Source organism: Cherax quadricarinatus, chromosome 7 (assembly GCF_038502225.1).
Source record: "Cherax quadricarinatus isolate ZL_2023a chromosome 7, ASM3850222v1, whole genome shotgun sequence".
Lineage (NCBI taxonomy): Eukaryota > Metazoa > Arthropoda > Malacostraca > Decapoda > Parastacidae > Cherax > Cherax quadricarinatus.
Genome location: NC_091298.1, coordinates 36,625,488 through 36,647,343, shown reverse-complemented (window position 1 = coordinate 36,647,343; position 21,856 = coordinate 36,625,488). Strand labels below are relative to the sequence as shown.

General features: G+C 44.9%; 1 protein-coding gene across 1 annotated transcript in view; it reads left to right on the top strand.

The window, feature by feature from the left end:
* Positions 1-21,856, top strand: part of LOC138852328 (uncharacterized) — a 565,480-nt gene that overhangs the window by 428,781 nt on the left and 114,843 nt on the right. The window lies entirely within an intron of this gene.

The window sequence follows — 21,856 nt, the reverse complement described above, 5'->3', positions numbered from 1 at the left end:
CAGGAAGGGCACTGCAATGGATCAGAGAATACCTGACAGGGAGGCAACAACGAGTTATGGTACGTAATGATGTATCACAGTGGGCACCTGTGACGAGCGGGGTCCCACAGGGGTCGGTCCTAGGACCAGTGCTATTTTTGGTATATGTGAACGACATGACGGAAGGGTTAGACTCAGAAGTGTCCCTGTTTGCAGATGATGTGAAGTTAATGAGGAGAATTAAATCTGATGAGGACCAGGCAGGACTTCAAAGAGACCTGGACAGACTGGACACCTGGTCCAGCAAATGGCTTCTCGAATTTAATCCTGCCAAATGCAAAGTCATGAAGATAGGGGAAGGGCACAGAAGACCACAGACAGAGTATAGGCTAGGTGGCCAAAGACTGCAAACCTCACTCAAGGAGAAAGATCTTGGGGTGAGTATAACACCGAGCATGTCTCCGGAAGCACACATCAATCAGATAACTGCTGCAGCATATGGGCGCCTGGCAAACCTGAGAACAGCATTCCGATACCTTAGTAAGGAATCATTCAAGACACTGTACACCGTGTATGTCAGGCCCATACTGGAGTATGCAGCACCTGTTTGGAACCCGCACTTGATAAAGCACGTCAAGAAACTAGAGAAAGTACAAAGGTTTGCAACAAGGTTAGTTCCAGAGCTAAGGGGAATGTCCTATGAAGAAAGATTAAGGGAAATCGGCCTGACGACACTGGAGGACAGGAGGGTCAGGGGAGACATGATAACGACATATAAAATACTGCGTGGAATAGACAAGGTGGACAAGGACAGGATGTTCCAGGGAGGGGACACAGAAACAAGAGGCCACAATTGGAAGTTGAAGACACAAATGAGTCAGAGAGATAGTAGGAAGTATTTCTTCAGTCATAGAGTTGTAAGGCAGTGGAATAGCCTAGAAAATGACGTAGTGGAGGCAGGAACCATACACAGTTTTAAGACGAGGTTTGATAAAGCTCATGGAGCGGGGAGAGAGAGGGCCTAGTAGCAACCGGTGAAGAGGCGGGGCCAGGAGCTAGGACTCGACCCCTGCAACCACAAATAGGTGAGTACACACACATACACACACACACACACACACACACACACACACACACACACACACACACACATACACACACACACACACACACACACACACACATACACACACACACACACACACACACACACACACATACACACACACACACACACACACACACACACATACACACATACACACACACACACACACACACACATACACACACACACACACACATACATACACACACACACACACACATACACATACATACACACACATACACACACACACACACACACACACACACACACACACACACATACACACACACATACGCACACACACACACACATACACACATGCGCACACACACACACACCCACATACACACACACACACACACACACACACACACACACACATACACACACACACACACACACACACACATACACACACACATGCGCACACACACACACACCCACATACACACACACATACACACACACACACACACACTTACACACACACACACACACACACACACATACACACACACAAACGCACACACACACACACACACACACACACACACACACACACACACACATACACACACACATACACACACACACACACACACACACACACACACACACACACACACACACATACACACACACACACACACACACACATACACACACACACACACACACACTCACACACACACTCACACACACACACACACACACACACACACACACGACACACACACACACACACGACACACACACACACACACACACACACACACACACACACATACACTCACACGCACAACACACACACACACTGTTTGCAGATGACGTGAAGTTGATGAGAAGAATACACTCGATCGAAGACCAGGCAGAACTACAAAGGGATCTGGACAGGCTGCAGACCTGGTCCAGCAATTGGCTCCTGGAGTTCAATCCCACCAAGTGCAAAGTCATGAAGATTGGGGAAGGGCAAAGAAGGCCGCAGACGGATTACAGTCTAAGGGGTCAGAGACTACAAACCTCACTCAAGGAAAAAGATCTTGGGGTGAGTATAACACCAGGCACATCTCCTGAAGCGCACATCAACCAAATAACTGCTGCAGCATATGGCCGCCTAGCAAACCTCAGAACAGCATTCCGACATCTTAATAAGGAATCGTTCAGGACCCTGTACACCGTATACGTTAGGCCCATATTGGAGTATGCGGCACCAGTTTGGAACCCACACCTAGCCAAGCACGTAAAGAAACTAGAGAAAGTGCAAAGGTTTGCAACAAGACTAGTCCCAGAGCTAAGAGGTATGTCCTACGAGGAGAGGTTAAGGGAAATCAACCTGACGACACTGGAGGACAGGAGAGATAGGGGGGACATGATAACGACATACAAAATACTGAGAGGAATTGACAAGGTGGACAAAGACAGGATGTTCCAGAGATTGGACACAGTAACAAGGGGACACAGTTGGAAGCTGAAGACACAGATGAATCACAGGGATGTTAGGAAGTATTTCTTCAGCCACAGAGTAGTCAGTAAGTGGAATAGTTTGGGAAGCGATGTAGTGGAGGCAGGATCCATACATAGCTTTAAGCAGAGGTATGATAAAGCTCACGGCTCAGGGAGAGTGACCTAGTAGCGATCAGTGAAGAGGCGGGGCCAGGAGCTCGGAGTACAACTAGGTGAGTACACATACACAGACACAGACACACACACAACACACACATACAACACACACACACACAACACACACACACACACACGACACACACTCACACACACACACACACACACACACACACACACACACACACACACACACACACACACACACACACACACACACACACACACACACACACACAACACACACACAACACACACACAACACACACACAACACACACACAACACACACATAACACACACATACACACACACAAAACACACACACACACACACGCACACACACACACACACACACAAACACACCACACACACACACACACACACACAACACACACAACACACACACACACACAACACACACACACACACACACACACACACACACACAACACACACACACACACACACACACAACATACACACACTACACACACACACACACACACACACACACACACACATTGCCAGAATCATACACTTCCCCCCTCCCCCACCGACATCTCACTCCTTCACCTGATCCCTCCCCTCCCTCTTTCACCCTCCCCCTCCCCACCTCTTCCTCCTTCCCCCTCTCCCTCCCCCACTCACCCATTTGCTTCTCCCTCCTTCCCACACCCCATCCCCACTACTCTCCCACATAGCCACAGTTCCTCCTCTACCTCCCCCCCCCACACTCTGACATACACAATACTAGCCTAACATACAGAATTACATAGGTTTCCCACTCTGAGGCAATCAGGATAAAACAAAAATGGGTTGCCAGAGAGCAACAAGAAAAACCTAGGGACAGGAGGAGGAAACTGCAAAGGAAGATTGGGCAGCAGAGCTCACAAAAAGGGAACATGAATGGGAAAAGAAACTAGAAGAACTTAGCATGAGAATGGAAGAGAGGATAGACATGGAAAGCAGGAAGTGGGAGGTGCATGTCAAAGCAGCAGAGGCCAGGATACAGAGTTTAGAAGAGGAACTGAAAAATCTGAAACAGCCTATAGAACTAAAGAACATTTTGGGATTGACAACAGAGACTGCTACCTCAGTCACAAATAAGGGAACTGTAGGGAAAGAAGGAGCAAAACTGCATGTAGAAGCTCAATCAGTGGAGACTGTAGTAAATGAAAGAGCTAAGCCATATGTGGAGGCACTAACAGACCACAGCAGAGCCCAGGGAAAGCAGAGAAGGGAAAATGACAGGCGACTGAGCCCAAGTACATTAGCTAGTGAAACTGAAGAAAGGAAAGCTGAAATGGAGGAAATCAAATTGAATGAGGGGATGCACAGGGATATGCAGTGGGAGAATGAAAGGGTGAGATCAGTCTTTGTGTATGGGCTCCAGGAAGTTGAAGGGGAAACATATGAAGCAAGAAAACAAGGGGATAAAAAAGCAATTGAAAGCATCATGAAAGCAATAGGAGAAGACGACATGACCCAGCTGGAAAATTTTCGGAGAATAGGGAGGTTTGTAAAAAAAAGAACCCGGCCAGTGAAAGTGACCTTCAAGGCAGAATCGACTCACAACAGGATCCTGCAGGAGAAAGCACGATTAAGGGACATGCCGGCACACAGGAAGGTGTATCTCGACCGCGATAGAACACAAGAAGAAAGGCAGAAACTGAGAGAGATGGTACAAAGGCGAAGGGAGGAAAGAGAGGGGATGGAGGAGACAGACAGGAGATCCCAGACACAGGAAGATCAAATACAGCCTCCCTCACAACTTCCTATAGAAGCCTCCCAACCAGGTCAACCCCAGTGCAACCAAACACTCTAAACCAAAACACCCATGCCACATCCAATGCCCCCACCCACTGCATTACAAACTCCACCCCCACAGCAACCACCCATAGTTCCTTATCAGGTCTCCCACTTCCCCAACCCCAATACACCACCCAGACCACAATCTTAGAAAAGAAGTTGGAAGTTGAAGGTGTGGTATACAAATCCAGATGGAATAACAAATAAGTATGAGGAGTGGCACGAAAGAATCAAGGAGACATCCCCAGACATAATAGCACTCACAGAAACAAAACTCACCAGAATAATAACAGATTCAATCTTTCCATCCGGATATCAAATCCTCAGGAAAGACAGAGGGAGGAGAGGGGGAGGAGGAGTTGCACTGCTCATTAAAAACCAGTGGGGGTTTGAGAAAATGGAAGGAATGGATGGCACGGGCGATAGGGACTACTTAGTAGGAACAATCCAGTCTGAGGGACATAATTGCAGTAATGTACAACCCACCACAGAACTGCAGGAGGCCAAGAGAAGAATACGATGAGAGCAACAGAGCAATGGTCGACACACTAGCCAAGGTGGCCAGGAGAGCACACATGGGGGGGAGCAAAGTTACTAGTTATGGGTGATTTTAATCACAAGGAGATTGACTGGGAAAACCTGGAGCCCCATGGGGGTCCCGAAACATGGAGAGCCAAGATGATGGATGTGGTACTGGAAAACCTCATGCATCAACATGTTAGAGACACTACCAGAGAGAGAGAGAGGAGAGGATGAACCAGCAAGACCTTGAGTAATTCTGACATCGAGGATATCATATATGAAAGGCCCCTGGGAGCTAGTGATCATGTGGTTCTGTGCTTTGACTACATAGTTGAGCTCCAAGTGGAGAGAGCAGCAGGAATAGGGTGGGAAAAACCAAACTACAAAAGGGGGAAACTACTCAGGCTTGAGGAACTTCTTTCAAGACATTCAGTGGGAGAGGGAACTGACAGGAAAACCAGTACAAGAAATGATGGACTATGTCGCAACAAAATGCAAGGAGGCAGAGGAGAGGTTTGTTCCCAAGGGAAACAGAAATAATGGGAAGAACAGAACGAGTCCTTGGTTCACCCAAAGGTGTAGGGAGGCAAAAACTAGGTGTACTAGAGAATGGAAAAGGTACAGAAGACAGAGAACTCAGGAAAATAAAGAAATCAGCCGAAGAGCCAGAAACGAATATGCACAGATAAGAAGGGATTCTCAGAGACAATATGAAAATGACATAGCATCAAAAGTAAAGACTGACCCGAAGCTGTTGTACAGCCACATCAGGAGGAAAACAACATTCAAGGACCAGGTAATCAGACTGAGGAAGGGTGATGGGGAATTCACAAGAAACGACCGGGAGGTATGTCAGGAGCTCAACACGAGATTTAAAGAAGTATTTACATTGGAAACCAGTAGGACTCCAGGAAATCAGAGCAGGGGGGTGCACCAGCAAGTGCTGGATGAGGTACATATAACCAAGGAGGACGTGAAGAAGCTGCTATGCGAACTTGACACCTCAAAGGCGATAGGATCAGACAACATCTCTCCATGGGTCCTTAAAGAGGGAGCAGAGATATTGTGTGTACCATTAATAAAGATCTTCAACACATCATTTGAAACTGGGCAACCCCCCGAGGTATGGAAGATGGCAAATGTAGTCCCAATTTTTAAAAAGGGAGACAGACATGAGGCACTAAACTAGAGACCTGTATCACTAACGTGTATAGTATGCAAGGTCATGGAGAAGATCATCAGGAGGAGAGTGGTGGAGCACCTGGAAAGAAACAAGTGTATAATTGACAACCAGCATGGTTTCAGGGAGGGAAAATCCTGTGTCACAAACCTACTAGAATTTTATGACAAGGTGACAGAAGTAAGACAAGAGAGAGAGGGGTGGATCGACTGCATTTTTTTGGACAGCAAGAAGGATCAGCCACACAGAACAGGAAAGGCACTGCAATGGATCAGAGAATACCTGAAAGGGAGGCAACAACGAGTCATGGTACGTGACGAGGTGTCAGAGTGGGCGCCTGTGACAAGCGGGGTTCCAAAGGGGTCAGTCCTAGGACCTGTGCTGTTCTAGGTATATGTGAATAACATAACGGAAGGGATAGACTCAGAAGTGTCCTTGTTTGCAGATGATGTGAAGTTAATGAGAAGAATCAAATCGGATGAGGATCAGGCAGGACTACAAAGAGACCTGGATGGGCTACAAGCCTGGTCCAGCAACTGGCTCCTTCAGTTTAACCCTGCCAAATGCAAAGTCATGAACATTGGGGAAGGGCAAAGAAGACCACAGACACAATATAGTTTAGATAGCCAAAGTCTGCAAACCTCACTCAAGGAAAAAGATCTGGGGGTGAGTATAACACCGAGCATATCTCCTGAGGCGCACATCAATCAGATAACTGCTGCAGCATACGGGCGCCTGGCAAACCTGCGGATAGCGTTCCGATACCTCAATAACGATTCGTTCAAGACTCTGTATACCATTTACGTCAGGCCCATACTGGAGTATGCAGCACCAGTTTGGAATCCGCACCTAGTCAAGCATGTCAAGAAATTAGAGAAAGTGCAAAGGTTTGCAACAAGACTAGTCCCAGAGCTACGGGGTTTGTCCTACGAAGAAAGGTTGAGGGAAATCGGCCTGACGACACTGGAGGCCAGGAGGGTCAAGGGAGACATGATAACGACACATAAAATACTGCGTGGAATAGACGAGGTGGACAAAGATGGGATGTTCCAGAGATGGGACACAGACACATGAGTTCACAATTGGAAGTTGAAGACTCAGATGAATCAAAGGGATGTTAGGAAGTATTTCTTCAGTCATAGAGTAGTCAAGCCGTGGAATACCCTAGAAAGTGAAGTAGTGGAGGCGGGAACCATACATAGTTTTAAGGCGAGGTATGATAAAGGTCATGGGACAGGGAGAGAGAGGACCTAGTAGCAATCAGTGAAGAGGCGGGGCCAGGAGCTATGACTCGACCCCTGCAACCACAAATAGGTGAGTACAAATAGGTGAGTACACACTTACATGCACACACACACACACACACACACACACACACACACACACACACACACACACACACACACACACACACACACACACACAAACACACACACACACACACACACACACACACACACACACACACACACACACACACACACACACACACACACACACACACACACACACACACACACACACACACACACACACACACGTACTCTTATACAACAGGCCTAGTGTCCAATCGACATGTGCCTAGGACAAAATGGTAACTAACTAACATACATACACACATACACGCATACATGCACACACACACACACACACACACACACACACACACACACACACACACACACACACACACACACACACACACACTCACACACATATATAGAGGATTTCACACCTTCCTGTGAAGTGACCCTCTAACCCTTCCTTTCCCCCCTCCGTCTCTCTCCCTCTCCTTCTCTCTCTTCCTCTCTCTCTCTCTCTCTCTCTCTCTCTCTCTCTCTCTCTCTCTCTCTCTCTCTCTCTCTCTCTCTCTCTCTCTCTCTCTCTCTCTCTCTCTTTCTCTCTCTCTCTCTCTCCCTTTCTCTCATCCTCTCTCTCTTCCTATCTCTCTTCTTCTCTCTCTTCCTCTCTCTCTTCCTCTCTCTCTTCCTCTCACTCTTTCTCTCTAACTTCCACTCTATCTCTTCCTCTCTCTCCCTCTCCCTCTCTCTCTCTATTCCTCTCTTCCTCTCTTACTCTCTCTCTCTCTTCCTTTTCTTTTCTCTCTCTCTTCCCTTGTCACTCCCCCTCTCTCTCTCTCTTACCTTTTCCCCCCTCTCACTTTCTCCCCCCTTTTCCCTTCTTTTCCCCTCTCTCCTTCTACCCTCCCCTTCTCTCTCTTTCTCCCTCTCTCTCACTCTCTTCCCCTTTTCCATTTTCTCTTTCTTTCTCTCTTTCACTAAAAAAAAAAAAAAAAAAAAAATGGTTGGGACTCGCAGGAATCAGGGATCAGATGACAATGGTACTGATAGGGAGGAATGGATGGAGGAGCAGTGGAAAAGGATAGAGCAAGAATGGGAGAGAAAATTAGGAGAGCTTTCTGAAGAAATGGAGAAAGAGCTCTCTGTGACATGGGAAAAGAGGTTGGAGAAGGAGACGAAGAATTGGGAGGCACAAGTCGAAACTGCAGTAGCCAGGGTAAAGGTCCTAGAATTTGAAGTAAACAGGCTGAAGCAAGTCTCAGGGGTAGTGACCAGAGAAGATACACCATACGAAGCTGAGAGGCTGAACAGGAAGGAAGGAGATATGAATTATGCTAAGGTCATATCAGCCTGCAAAGAAGGGCCAGGGAGTGGAAGGAAAGAGCAGATGGGTGCAAATGGAGAGGGAGATAGGTCGAATGCTGAGGCACAACCATGCTACCAAGAGCCACTGGAAAAATCAAGGGAGAAAATGACCACATACAGACAGGAACCAGAGTCACAGAGGAAGAGGCAATGGGAGGAGGAAAGGGCAAAATCAGTGTTTATCCATGGGCTTCGGGAGAGAGAGAGGAAAGGACGCACACTGAAAGACGGCAGGAAGAAAGAAAGGAGATTGAGAAAATCATCACGGAAATAGGGGGAGAAGACATGGACGAGATTGCAAATTTTCGGAGAATAGGGGGGTACTTGAAGGGCAGAAACCGACCGATCAAGCTGATTCTCAGGACAGAAACTGTGCAGAACAGGATCCTCCAAGAGAAACCACAGTTGAAAAGCTTGGAAGAGTACAAGAAGGTGTTCCTAGACAGAGACCGAACACAAACAGAGACAGCAGCTGAGGGAGAGGACAAAAAAGCGAAAGGAGCTAGGAAAGGAGACAAGGATGGAACCAGCAGAGGTCAGTCAGAGCAGAACAGAGCAGCAAGGGCAAGCACACACACAACTATCCTTTGAACCCCACAACCTATCACAGCATCCCAACACACAATACAATCCATACCCACAGCTTCCACCCAACCCCCAACCATAGAATCCCACAGTATGCTACCAGGTCTCCCACCCCCACAGGCCCCCCAAACCACAGTGTTGGAAAGGAAACTGAAGGTATGGTACACAAACGCTGATGGAATAACAAACAAGTGGGAGGAGTGGCACAAAAGAGTCAAAGAGGCATCACCAGATATCATAGCGATCACAGAAACCAAGCTTACAGGTATGATAACAGATGCCATCTTTCCAACGGGATACCAGATCCTGAGGAAAGACAGAAGGAACAGGGGGCTGTAGGAGTGGCATTGCTGATCAAACACCGATGGAATTTTGATGAGCTGGAGAGAGGAGACAGCGGAGAACAAAGTGATTGCATAGCTGGAACACTTCTCTCTGGAGGTCCCAAAGTGGTAATTGCAGTGATGTATAACCCACCACAGAACAGCAGGAGGCCAAGGCAAGAGTATGATGAGAGCAATAGAGTGATGGTTGACACACTGGCTGCAGTAGCCAGAAAAACTCATGCATGCAGGGCAAAGCTCCTGATCATGGGTGACTTTAACCTCAAGGAAATCGATTGGGAAAACTTGGAGCCACATGGGGGCCAAGATACATGGAGGGCTAAGATGATGGAGGTGGTACTGGAAAACTTCATGTACCAACATGTAAGGGACACTACAAGAGAGAGAGGAGAGGATGAACCAGCAAGACTGGACTTAGTATTCACCTTGAGTAGTGCAGATATTGAGGCCATCACATATGAAAGACCCCTTGGGGCCAGCGATCATGTGGTTTTGAGCTTCGAATACACAGTAGAGCTACAAGTGGAGGGGGAAGCAGGAAGGCCAGGGCGAATGAAGCCAAACTATAAGAAAGGGGACTACACGGGAATGAGGAACTTCCTGAACGGGGTGCAGGGGGACAGAGAACTGGCAGGGAAGCCAGTTAATGAGATGATGAAATATGTAACAACAATGTGCAAGGAGGCTGAGGAGAGGTTTGTACCTAAGGATAACAGGAATAATGAAAAAGTCAGGATGAGCACATGGTTCACCCAAAGGTGCAGGGAGGCAAAAACCAAGTGTGCTAGGGAATGGAAGAAATGTAGAAGGAAAGGACCGAGGAGAATAAGGAGAGCAGTTGTAGAGCCAGAAATGAATATGGACAGATAAGAAGGGAGGCCAAACAACAATATGAAGACGACATAGCAGCAAAACCCAAATCTGACCCGAAACTGTTATACAGCCACATCAGGAGGAAAACAACAGTCAAGGACCAGGTAATCAGGCTAAGGAAGGAAGGAGGAGAGACAACAAGAAATGACCGTGAAGTATGTGAGGAACTCAACAAGAGATTCAAAGAAATGTTCACAGAGGAGACAGAAGGGGCTCCAGAAAGACGAAGAGGTGGGGTACACCACCATATGCTGGACACAGTACACACAACCGAGGAAGAAGTGAAGAGGCTTCTGAGTGAGATAGATACCTCAAAGGCAATGGGGCCAGAAAAGATCTCTCCATGGGTCCTTAGATAGGGAGCAGAGTTGCTATATGTACCCCAAACAACAATATTCAATACATCTATCGAAACAGGGAGATTGCCTGAGGCATGGAAGACAGCAAATGTAGTCCCAATCTTTAATAAAGGAGACAGACATAAAGCACTAAACTACAGACCAGAGTCACTGACATGTATAGGATGCAAAATCATGGAAAACATTATCAGGAGAAGAGTTGTGGAACATCTAGAAAGGAATGATCTCATCACCAGCAGCCAACATGGTTTCAGAGACGGGAAATCCTGTGTCACAAACCTACTGGAGTTCTATGACATAATGACAGCAGTAAGACAAGAGAGAGAGGGGTGGGTGGATTGCATTTTCATGGACTGCAAGAAGGCTTTTGACACATTACCACACAAGAGATTAGTGCAAAAACTGGAGGACCAAGCAGGGATAACAGGGAAGGCACTGCAATGGATTAGGGAATACTTGTCAGGAAGACAGCAGCGAGTAATGGTACGTGGCGAGGTGTCAGAGTGGGCACCTGTGACCAGCGGGGTCCCACAGGGGTCAGTCCTAGGACCAGTGCTGTTTCTGGTATTTGTGAACGACATGACGGAAGGAATAAACTCCGAGGTGTCCCTGTTTGCAGATGACGTGAAGTTGATGAGAAGAATTCATTCGATCGAAGACCAGGCAGAAATACAAAGGGATCTGGACAGGCTTCAGACCTGGTCCAGCAACTGGCTCCTGGAGTTCAATCCCACCAAGTGCGAAGTCATGAGGATTGGGGAAGGGCAAAGAAGACCACAGACGGAGTACAGTCTAGGGGGCCAGACACTACAAACATCACTCAAGGAAAAAGATCTTGGGGTGAGTATAACACCAGGCACATCTCCTGAAGAGCACATCAACCAAATAACTGCTGCAGCATATGGGCGCCTGGCAAACCTCAGAACAGCATTCCGACCTCTTAATAAGGAATCGTTCAGGACCCTGTACACCGTGTACGTTAGGCCCATATTGGAGTATGCGGCACCAGTTTGGAACCCACACCTAGCCAAGCACGTAAAGAAACTAGAAAAAGTGCAAAGGTTTGCAACAAGACTAGTCCACGATTTAAGAGGTATGTCCTACGAGGAGAGGTTAAGGGAAATCAACCTGACGACACTGTAGGACAGGAGAGATAGGGGGGACATGATAACGACTTACAAAATACCGAGATGAATTGACAAGGTGGACAAAGACAGGATGTCCAGAGATGGGACACAGCAACAAGGGGACACAGTTGGAAGTTGAAGACACAGATGAATCACAGGGATTTAATGAAGTATTTCTTTAGCCACAGAGTAGTCAGGAAGTGGAATAGTTTGGGAAGCGATGTAGTGGAGGCAGGATCCATACATAGCTTTAAGCAGAGGTATGAAAAAGCTCACGGTTCAGGGAGAGTGACCTAGTAGCGACCAGTGAAGAGGCGGGGCCAGGAGCTTTGACTCAACCCCTGCAACGTCAACTAGATGAGTACAACTAGGTGAGTACACACACACACGCACACACACACACACACACACACACACACACACACACACACACACACACACACACACACACACACACACACACACACACACACACACACACACGCAAGAAGGAAAGAGAAGTGAAGATGGAGATGGACAGAACCCAGACTCAGGAGGAGGATCAAATACAACCAGGACAACTCCAATGCAACCAAACATTTTAACCCAAAACTCACTTGTCATACCCTATGCCCCCTCCCTCATTACAAACTCCACCTTCACAGCAACCACACAGACCACAGTTTTAGAAAACAAAACTCACCAGGATGATAACAGGTGCAATCTTTCCACTTGGATGCCAAATTCTCTGGAAAGACAGGGAGCACAGGGGGAGGAGGAGTCACATTCCTAATTAAAAACCGGTGAGGATTCGACGAAATAAATGGAATGAGCAAAAGGGACTACATAGTAGGAACTATCCAGTCTGATGACCATAAGGTGATAATTACAGTAATGTACAACCTGCCACAGAATTGCAGGAGGCCAAGAGAAGAATACGACAAGAGCAACAAAGCAATGGTCGACACACTAGCCGAGGATGTCAGGGGAGCTCACATGTGGAGAGTTTAGTTACTAGTTATGGGTGATTTCAATCACAAGGAGATTGATTGGGAAAACCTGGAGCTCCATGGGCGTCCCAAAACATGAAGAGCAAAGATGTTGGATGTGGTACTGGAAAACCTCATGCATCAACATGTTAGGGACACTACCAGAGAGATAGGAGAGAAAGAACCAGCAAGACTGGACCTAATATTCACCTTGAGTAGTTCGAGGGTATAACGTACGAGAGGCCCCTTGGAGCTAGTGGTAATGTGGTTCTGTGCTTTCAGTACATAGTTGAGCTACAAATGGAGAGGGTAGCAGGAATAGGACGGGAGAAAAACAAACTACAAAAGGGGGGACTACACAGGCATGAGGAACTTCCTGCAAGACGTTCAGTGGGAGAGAGAATTGGCAGGAAAGCCAGTGACAAAAATGATTGACTACGTGACAACAAAATGCAAGGATGCAGAGGAGAGGTTTGTTCCTAAAGGAAACAGAAATAATGGGAAGACCAGAACGAGTCCTTGGTTGACCCAAAGGAGTAGGGAGGAAAAAACTGAGAGGACTAGAGAATGGAAAAGGTACAGAAGACAAGGGACCCAAGAAAATAAAGAGATTAGCCGAAGAGCCAGAAACGAGTATGCACAGATAAGAAGGGACGCTCAGCGACAATGTGAAAATGACATAGCATCGAAAGTCAAGTCTGACCCGAAGCTGTTGTACAGCCACATCAGGAGGAAAACAACAGTCAAGGACCAGGTAATCAGACTGAGCAAGGAAAGTGGGGAGTTCACAACAAATGCCCAAGAGGTATGTGAGGAGCTCAATATGAGATTTAAAGGAGTCTTTACAGTGGAGACAGGAAGGACTCCAGGAATTCAGAATAGGGAGGTACACCAACAAGTGCTGGAGGAAATGCACACAACCGAGGATGAAGTGAAGAAGCTGCTATGTGAACTTGATACCTCAAAGGAAGTGGGACCAGACAACAACTCTCCGTGGGTCCTTAGAGAGGGAGCAGAGACACTGTGTGTGCCATTAACAAAAATCTTCAACACATCCCTTGAAACTGGGCAATTACCTGTGGTATGGAAGTTGGCAAATGTAGTCCCAATTTTTGAAAAAGGAGACAGACACGAGGTATTAAACTACAGACCTGTGTCACTGACGTGTATAGTATGCAAAGTCATGGAGAAAATCATCAGGAAGAGAGTGATGGAGCACCTAGAAAGACAACTAGCACGGTTTCAGGGAACGAAAATCCTGTGTCTCAAACCTACTTGAGTTTTATGAGAATGAACAGAAGTAAGACACGAGAGAGAGAGGGGTGGATAGGCTGCATTTTCTTGGACTGCAAGAAGACCTTCGACACAGTTCCTCACAAAAGGTTAATGCAAAAGCTAGAGGATCAGGCACGCATAACAGAAAGACACTGTCATGGATCAGAAGATCATCTGCCAGGGAGGCAACAACTAGTCATGGTACGTGACGAGGTGTCAGAGTTGATGCCTGTGACAAGCGGGGTGCCACAGGGGTCAGTCCTAGGACCTGTGCTGTTTTTGGTATATGTGAATGACATAATGGAAGGGATAGACTCAGAAGTGTCATTGTTTGCAGATGATGTAAAGTTAATGAGGAGAATTAAATTGGTCGAGGATCAGGCAGGACTACAAAGAGACCTGGACAGGCTACAAGCCTGGTCCAGCAGCTGGCTCCTTGAATTTAACCCTGCCAAAATGCAAAGTCATGAAGATCGGGGAAGGGCAAAGAAGATCGCGGGCAGTGTATAGTCCAGGTGGCCAAAGACTGCAAATCTCACTCAAGAAAAAAGATCCTGGGGTGACTATAATACCAAGCACATCTCCTGAGGCACACATCAAACTTATAACTGCTGCAGCATACGGGCGTCTGACAAACCTCAGAATAGCTTTCCGGTACCTCAGTAAAGATAATCGTTCAAGACTCTGTACACCATATACGTCAGGCCTATATTGGTGTATGCAGCACCAGTTTGGAATTCACAATTGGTCAAGCACGATAAGAAATTAGAGAGGCCCCAGTAGAAATCAGTAAAGAGGCGGGGCCAGGAGCTATGAATCGACCCCTGCAACTACAAAGAGGTGAGTAGAAATAGGTGAATATAACACACAAACGCACACACACACACACACACACACACACACACACACACACACACACACACACACACACACGGAAGGCAAATCCTGTGTCACAAACCTTCTGGAGTTTTACGATAAAATAACAGAAGTAAGACAAGAGAGAGAGGGGTGGGTTGATTGCATCTTCTTGGACTGCAAGAAGGCCTTTGACACAGTTCCTCACAAGAGATTAGTGCAGAAGCTAGAGCATCAGGAGCATATAACAGGAAGAGCACTGCAATGGATCAGAGAATACCTGACAGGGAGGCAACAACGAGTCATGGTACGTAATGATGTATCACAGTGGGCACCTGTGACGAGCGGGGTCCCACAGGGGTCGGTCCTAGGACCAGTGCTATTTTTGGTATATGTGAACGACATGACGGAAGGGTTAGACTCAGAAGTGTCCCTGTTTGCAGATGATGTGAAGTTAATGAGGAGAATTAAATCTGACGAGGACCAGGCAGGACTTCAAAGAGACCTGGACAGACTGGACACCTGGTCCAGCAAATGGCTTCTCGAATTTAATCCTGCCAAATGCAAAGTCATGAAGATAGGGGAAGGGCACAGAAGACCACAGACAGAGTATAGGCTAGGTGGCCAAAGACTGCAAACCTCACTCAAGGAGAAAGATCTTGGAGTAAGTATAACACCGAGCATGTCTCCGGAAGCACACATCAATCAGATAACTGCTGCAGCATATGGGCGCCTGGCAAACCTGAGAACAGCATTCCGACACCTTAGTAAGGAATCATTCAAGACACTGTACACCGTGTATGTCAGGCCCATACTGGAGTATGCAGCACCTGTTTGGAACCCGCACTTGATAAAGCACGTCAAGAAACTAGAGAAAGTACAAAGGTTTGCAACAAGGTTAGTTCCAGAGCTAAGGGGAATGTCCTATGAAGAAAGATTAAGGGAAATCGGCCTGACGACACTGGAGGACAGGAGGGTCAGGGGAGACATGATAACGACATATAAAATACTGCGTGGAATAGACAAGGTGGACAAGGACAGGATGTTCCAGGGTGGGGACACAGAAACAAGAGGCCACAATTGGAAGTTGAAGACACAAATGAGTCAGAGAGATAGTAGGAAGTATTTCTTCAGTCATAGAGTTGTAAGGCAGTGGAATAGCCTAGAAAATGACGTAGTGGAGGCAGGAACCATACACAGTTTTAAGACGAGGTTTGATAAAGCTCATGGAGCGGGGAGAGAGAGGGTCTAGTAGCAACCGGTGAAGAGGCGGGGCCAGGAGCTAGGACTCGACCCCTGCAACCACAAATAGGTGAGTAGGTGAGTACACACACACACACACACACACACACACACACACACACACACACACACACACACACACACACACACACACACACACACACACACACACACACACACACACACACACACACACACACACACACACACACACACACACACACACACACACACACACACACACACACACATGATAACAACATGCAAAATGCTGCGTGGAATAGACAAGGTGGACAGAGACAGGATGTTCCAGAGATGGGACACAGAAACAAAGGGCCACAATTGGAAGTTGAAGACCCAGATGAGTCAAAGGGATGTTAGGAAGTATTTCTTCAGTCATAGAGTAGTCAGGAAGTGGAATAGCCTAGCGAGTGATGTAGTGGAGGCAGGAACCATACATAGCTTTAAGATGAGGTATGATAAAGCTCATGGAGCAGGGAGAGAGAGGACCTAGTAGCACTCAGTGAAGCGGCGGAGCCAGGGGCTGAGCCTATACCCCTGACCCCTGCAACCACAATTAGGTGAGTACAATTAGGTGAGCACACACACGCATACACACACTCACACACACACAAACACACACACACACACACACACACACACACACACACACACACACACACACACACACACACACACACACACACACACACACACACACACACACACTCACACACGCACACACACACACACACACACACACACACACACAGTCATAGAGTTGTCAGGCAGTGGAATAGCCTAGAAAATGACGTAGTGGAGGCAGTTTTAAGACGAGGTTTGATAAAGCTCATAGAGCGGGGAGAGAGAGGGCCCAGTAGCAACCAGTGAAGAGGTGGGGCCAGGAGCTAAGACTCGACCCCTGCAACCACAAATAGGTGAGTACACACACACACACACACACACACACACACACACACACACACACACACACACACACACACACACACACACACACACACACGCACATACACACAGGCAAATAGTTTTAAGACGAGGTTTGATAAAGCTCATGGAGCAGAGAGAGAGAGGACCTAGTAGCAATCAGTGAAGAGGCGGGGCTAGGAGCCATGACTCGACACCTGCAACCACGATTAGGTGAGTACAAGTAAGTGAGTACACATACACGCAAATATTGGTGTCTTTCCTATATACTGCAAACTTAAACTTTCTATCTACCCGGTGTACCAACACATCTAATAATTAAAGCTTAGATTCCACTTCTTTTTCTCTTCGGTGAATTTAATAGACAGGACCAAAGCATTAAGTCTCGGTAAAAATGCATCCACAGCTGAACCATTTGTCTTTACAGGGCAGGATATCTTTCAACAGCTTAGCATTTGAAATACTCTATATATAGATTGCTCATTAAGAGACAGTTTATAAATGACCATAATTTTTAAAGGGGTGGACCGGTAAGCCAGCGGAAGGCCTCGGTCAGATGACCAAAAGCTCCAAAGGCGGGTCATCATCTGACTAAGACCCGCGTCAGGAAACATTTGTCCTGTTTCCTGACGAACCTTACCTATCCTAACCTTAAGAGACAGTCGATTACCAGTCTTAATTCCCTGCCTTTTGGCATAGTATTGCCCGTCAAATTCAAACTTACAGTCAACTACATACAACTTAATTAGTTCAGTAATGGTATTTTTATCAATAGGCAAAGATAACTCATCTAATTCTTCTTCCAGATAAGATTGCTAATCGGGGACAGGAACGCTGGTGAGCAACGCCCTGACATCAAAACTTACCAGTGTAAAATAAAAGATGTTAATATATTGCAATTTTTCAATAAGATCAACATTGTTTCATATGTGGGCTTCAGAAATGTTGCCAAGCAATGGAGTTAATATTTTTACTTAACATTTTGACAGGGCAGATATCGCCGATCCTACAGAGCTAATAACAGGTATCTGGAAACCGGGCTTTTGAGTTTTAATCAAATGGTACATATAAAGGAGTGTCGCAGAACTAGCCGATAATTGTTTAATTAATTTCTCATTTCATCTCAGTAAGGTCCGTAAATTTATTGGTCTTAAAGCGTGTTTTTTGAACATGTCTTCCTACTCCCACTGTCCATCTGGGTTCCTGTTTTCTAGTTCTGAACTATCAGAAGGCTTCTGCGAGTTGCTCCAGCTAAGTGGTAGTGGCGTCTGCTCGCTTCCCAATGGTTGAGAGACAAAAAATGTAAATACTTTGCGCTTGGCGTCGTCCAGAGCAGTTTTTTTTCTCGAGTTACACTCATATGCTCTTAGATTTCACCCAACCGCAATGTCTGTAAGTACTGACTTTTGTGTCTAGTGCATAAATGAATACTTTAGACATATTTTGATAAATAACTGAAGTCTATGTGATCCATAATACGACTGCACCACTCAGTTGAAAAAAAAAATCCAATAAAAGGGCCATTAAATTTATGGGTCTGACCTGCAAGGTAAAAGTAGGAATTTCAGTAAATAAATATTTATATTAATTTCTATAATGCATATATGAATTCAATAGTGTTTTGGGTGTGTACAGGATGTCTTTATTGTCCTTCCAAATCAATGAGAAATTGTTTTATGGTGCTGCCTCCAAACGGAAATCCAAATTTGTCTGTTTTGAGGAAGTGGCTCAGAACCAGAGACAGCTGACCTGGAATTGCATGACAATAGTGATGAATATTTGCCATCAGATGCACATGTGTCAAGTTATGAGGAAGAAGATAGGCCATCCAAAAAAGCCTAAATTAGCCAAGTGAGAAAAAGGTATTAGAATCGAGGAATACCCTCATGAAGAAGATCTTCATAAAGAACTTATGCCTTCAAGCTCAGGCATTGGATACATCTATGCATTAAGAAGGGAAAAAAATACTTCGTAGCCTTTCATTCTAGGAAACAGTCATCTAGAATGATTGTTCTTTTTCAGAAAATTCATGAAAAGGGAATTGCAATGTGTCTATGTTGCTCTTTGATTCACCTTTATATTTTTTGTAAGTCTTAAAAATGGTTGAAAACAAGTTCCATCTATGCTCTTGATAATGTCTATTTCTCTAATAAATTAGAAAAATACTTATTTAATGTTCATTAACAATTGCAACTTTGCAACATTCGAAATTTGGCACCTCTTTCCGGGCGGGCCTTAAATTTATTAACCTCGAATTTTCGCAATTAAACGAAAACTTATTTTTAGAAATCTATTTATATTGGCTCATTTTGCTTACATTAAGATACTCTATTGGCTTGTAGCAAAGACATTTCGAATTTTGCTTTTTCCTATGAGTACCCAGACCAATGGTTTCTTATTAAGGGGCACGTAAGTATCCCTGTCTAATAATAAAGTGTTCATTTTTCTGCTATAATCTATCTTGTCCATAGCAACTACCACATTTGCTTTGTCAACTTTCGTAAGGTGAAGTCTGTGATCTTTCTTTAATTCATGGTATGACTTAACAGATCTTTGAGAACAGTCCAGTTCCACAGCTCTGTGGAAAGCCACATATACAATGCCTTAGCAAATTTTGAATATTTCAGGGGATAAATCTCCTTGTTTTTCCAGATTGCAAAAAAAGACTTGGCAAGATCAGCATAATTAGTGTCCCCACTAGTAGGCGTGAAACTTAACCTTTATCCCAATACTATCTGCTGGTCACGAGTAAGTTCAACACTCAACAGGTTAATAATAAACTCTGGGTTAGCGTGTTTGTGCTATCAGATTGTTTAGTTTCGTAGCATGTAAATATATAGTTTTCCATTTCTTTATTGTCAATCCCTCATATATGTAATATAATAAATGGTCTTGCCATTAGAGTGGATTCATGTTGAAGAGCTATCGTTTGGCCTTTCTTACTTCAATAAATAATATTTTCTTTCATGTTTAAGCAGATCACTATTCTTAGTAATTACTAACCTGTGGAGCTGATAAAATGGAGTCAAAGACTGATTAACTAACTAATTTTGTAGAAGCGATTTTGGTAATGCCTGTTCACTGAGGCACTTTCATAAAAATACTGTTTTAAATGAGTCTTTACGGACCTTAAAAAGCACAGATTTGTGAGAGAAAACTGCAAGGAATAAGTCTATAGAACTGGAAGGAATAAGTCTATAGATTTGGCAAGTGTTATTCATGTTATGCAAAAAATCGTGAACAAGAGATGCAAGATGCAAAACAACAATGTTGGGAATTGAGTGATAGCTCTAGGAATGTCATGATGCAATCAACACATCATCAGGAGCTTGCAGTGTTGCAGAAAATACGATCACAGAAAACGCCTTTGCTGGAATGAGGCAGAGAGGTTGGAGTCAAGAGGCAAGCAAATTGTTCGAAAGCAAGAGTCATTGTTCCTACTTCTTTTTGATTTGAAAAGAATGTTGTAGAATCGGCAATTATGAAACATGATAAGCATTCATTATATAATATGAGTGGTGGATTGTTCAAACTAGATTCGTGTTTATTTGAGGCAATTGTACACAGCCAGAAATCGGAATCTCAGAATCTTGTGGGATGTATAAACTATAAATGTTTTCCTTAAGATAAATTCCAGATGTATCCTTTTAAATGAGTCCCTTGAAATGAACCCATTTTCTAGAGGTGCGAAATTCCAAAGACAATTACCAGATCAATCTATATTTGGTATGTAAAGTTATTTATATTGTATCCAGGGTCTACTTCAGAAACTTGTGGAATAGATAAACTATGGCTGTCTCCCTTTGGATAACTTACAAATATCTCCCTTTCAATGTCTAAGACTCTTCCTGTGATCGTATTTGCGTAGACCTCCTCTTTTCTGCAACGTCGCAAGCTCCCGATGATGATTTGCTACATTAAAGTCTTAGAGATACGCTTCAACTTCCCCCACTGGCTGTTTTGCATCTTGCAAAACAGCCAATGGGGGAAGTTGAAGCATAGGTCTACATACACTCATATATATATATATATATATATATATATATATATATATATATATATATATATATATATATATATATATATATATATATATATATATATATATATATATATATATATATATTGAGATATATAAATGTCATATTCAGTTAAGTGTCCACGAATACATTCATCTTCTTTCAAACGTCTGCGTTAATAATATAAGATAACGTACAATTGCTATGTGTGTGAGAATGTGCCTTCATCTTTGTATATGTATGAAGGTGTGTATATGTTGGTAGACGAATATTTTGCAATCAACTAGACACACTCTGTCACGTGTTTAAGTATTTAAGTAGGTGAGAGTGTATGCAATAATACGAAATTATGGCAGCACGTGCACATAACTGGTA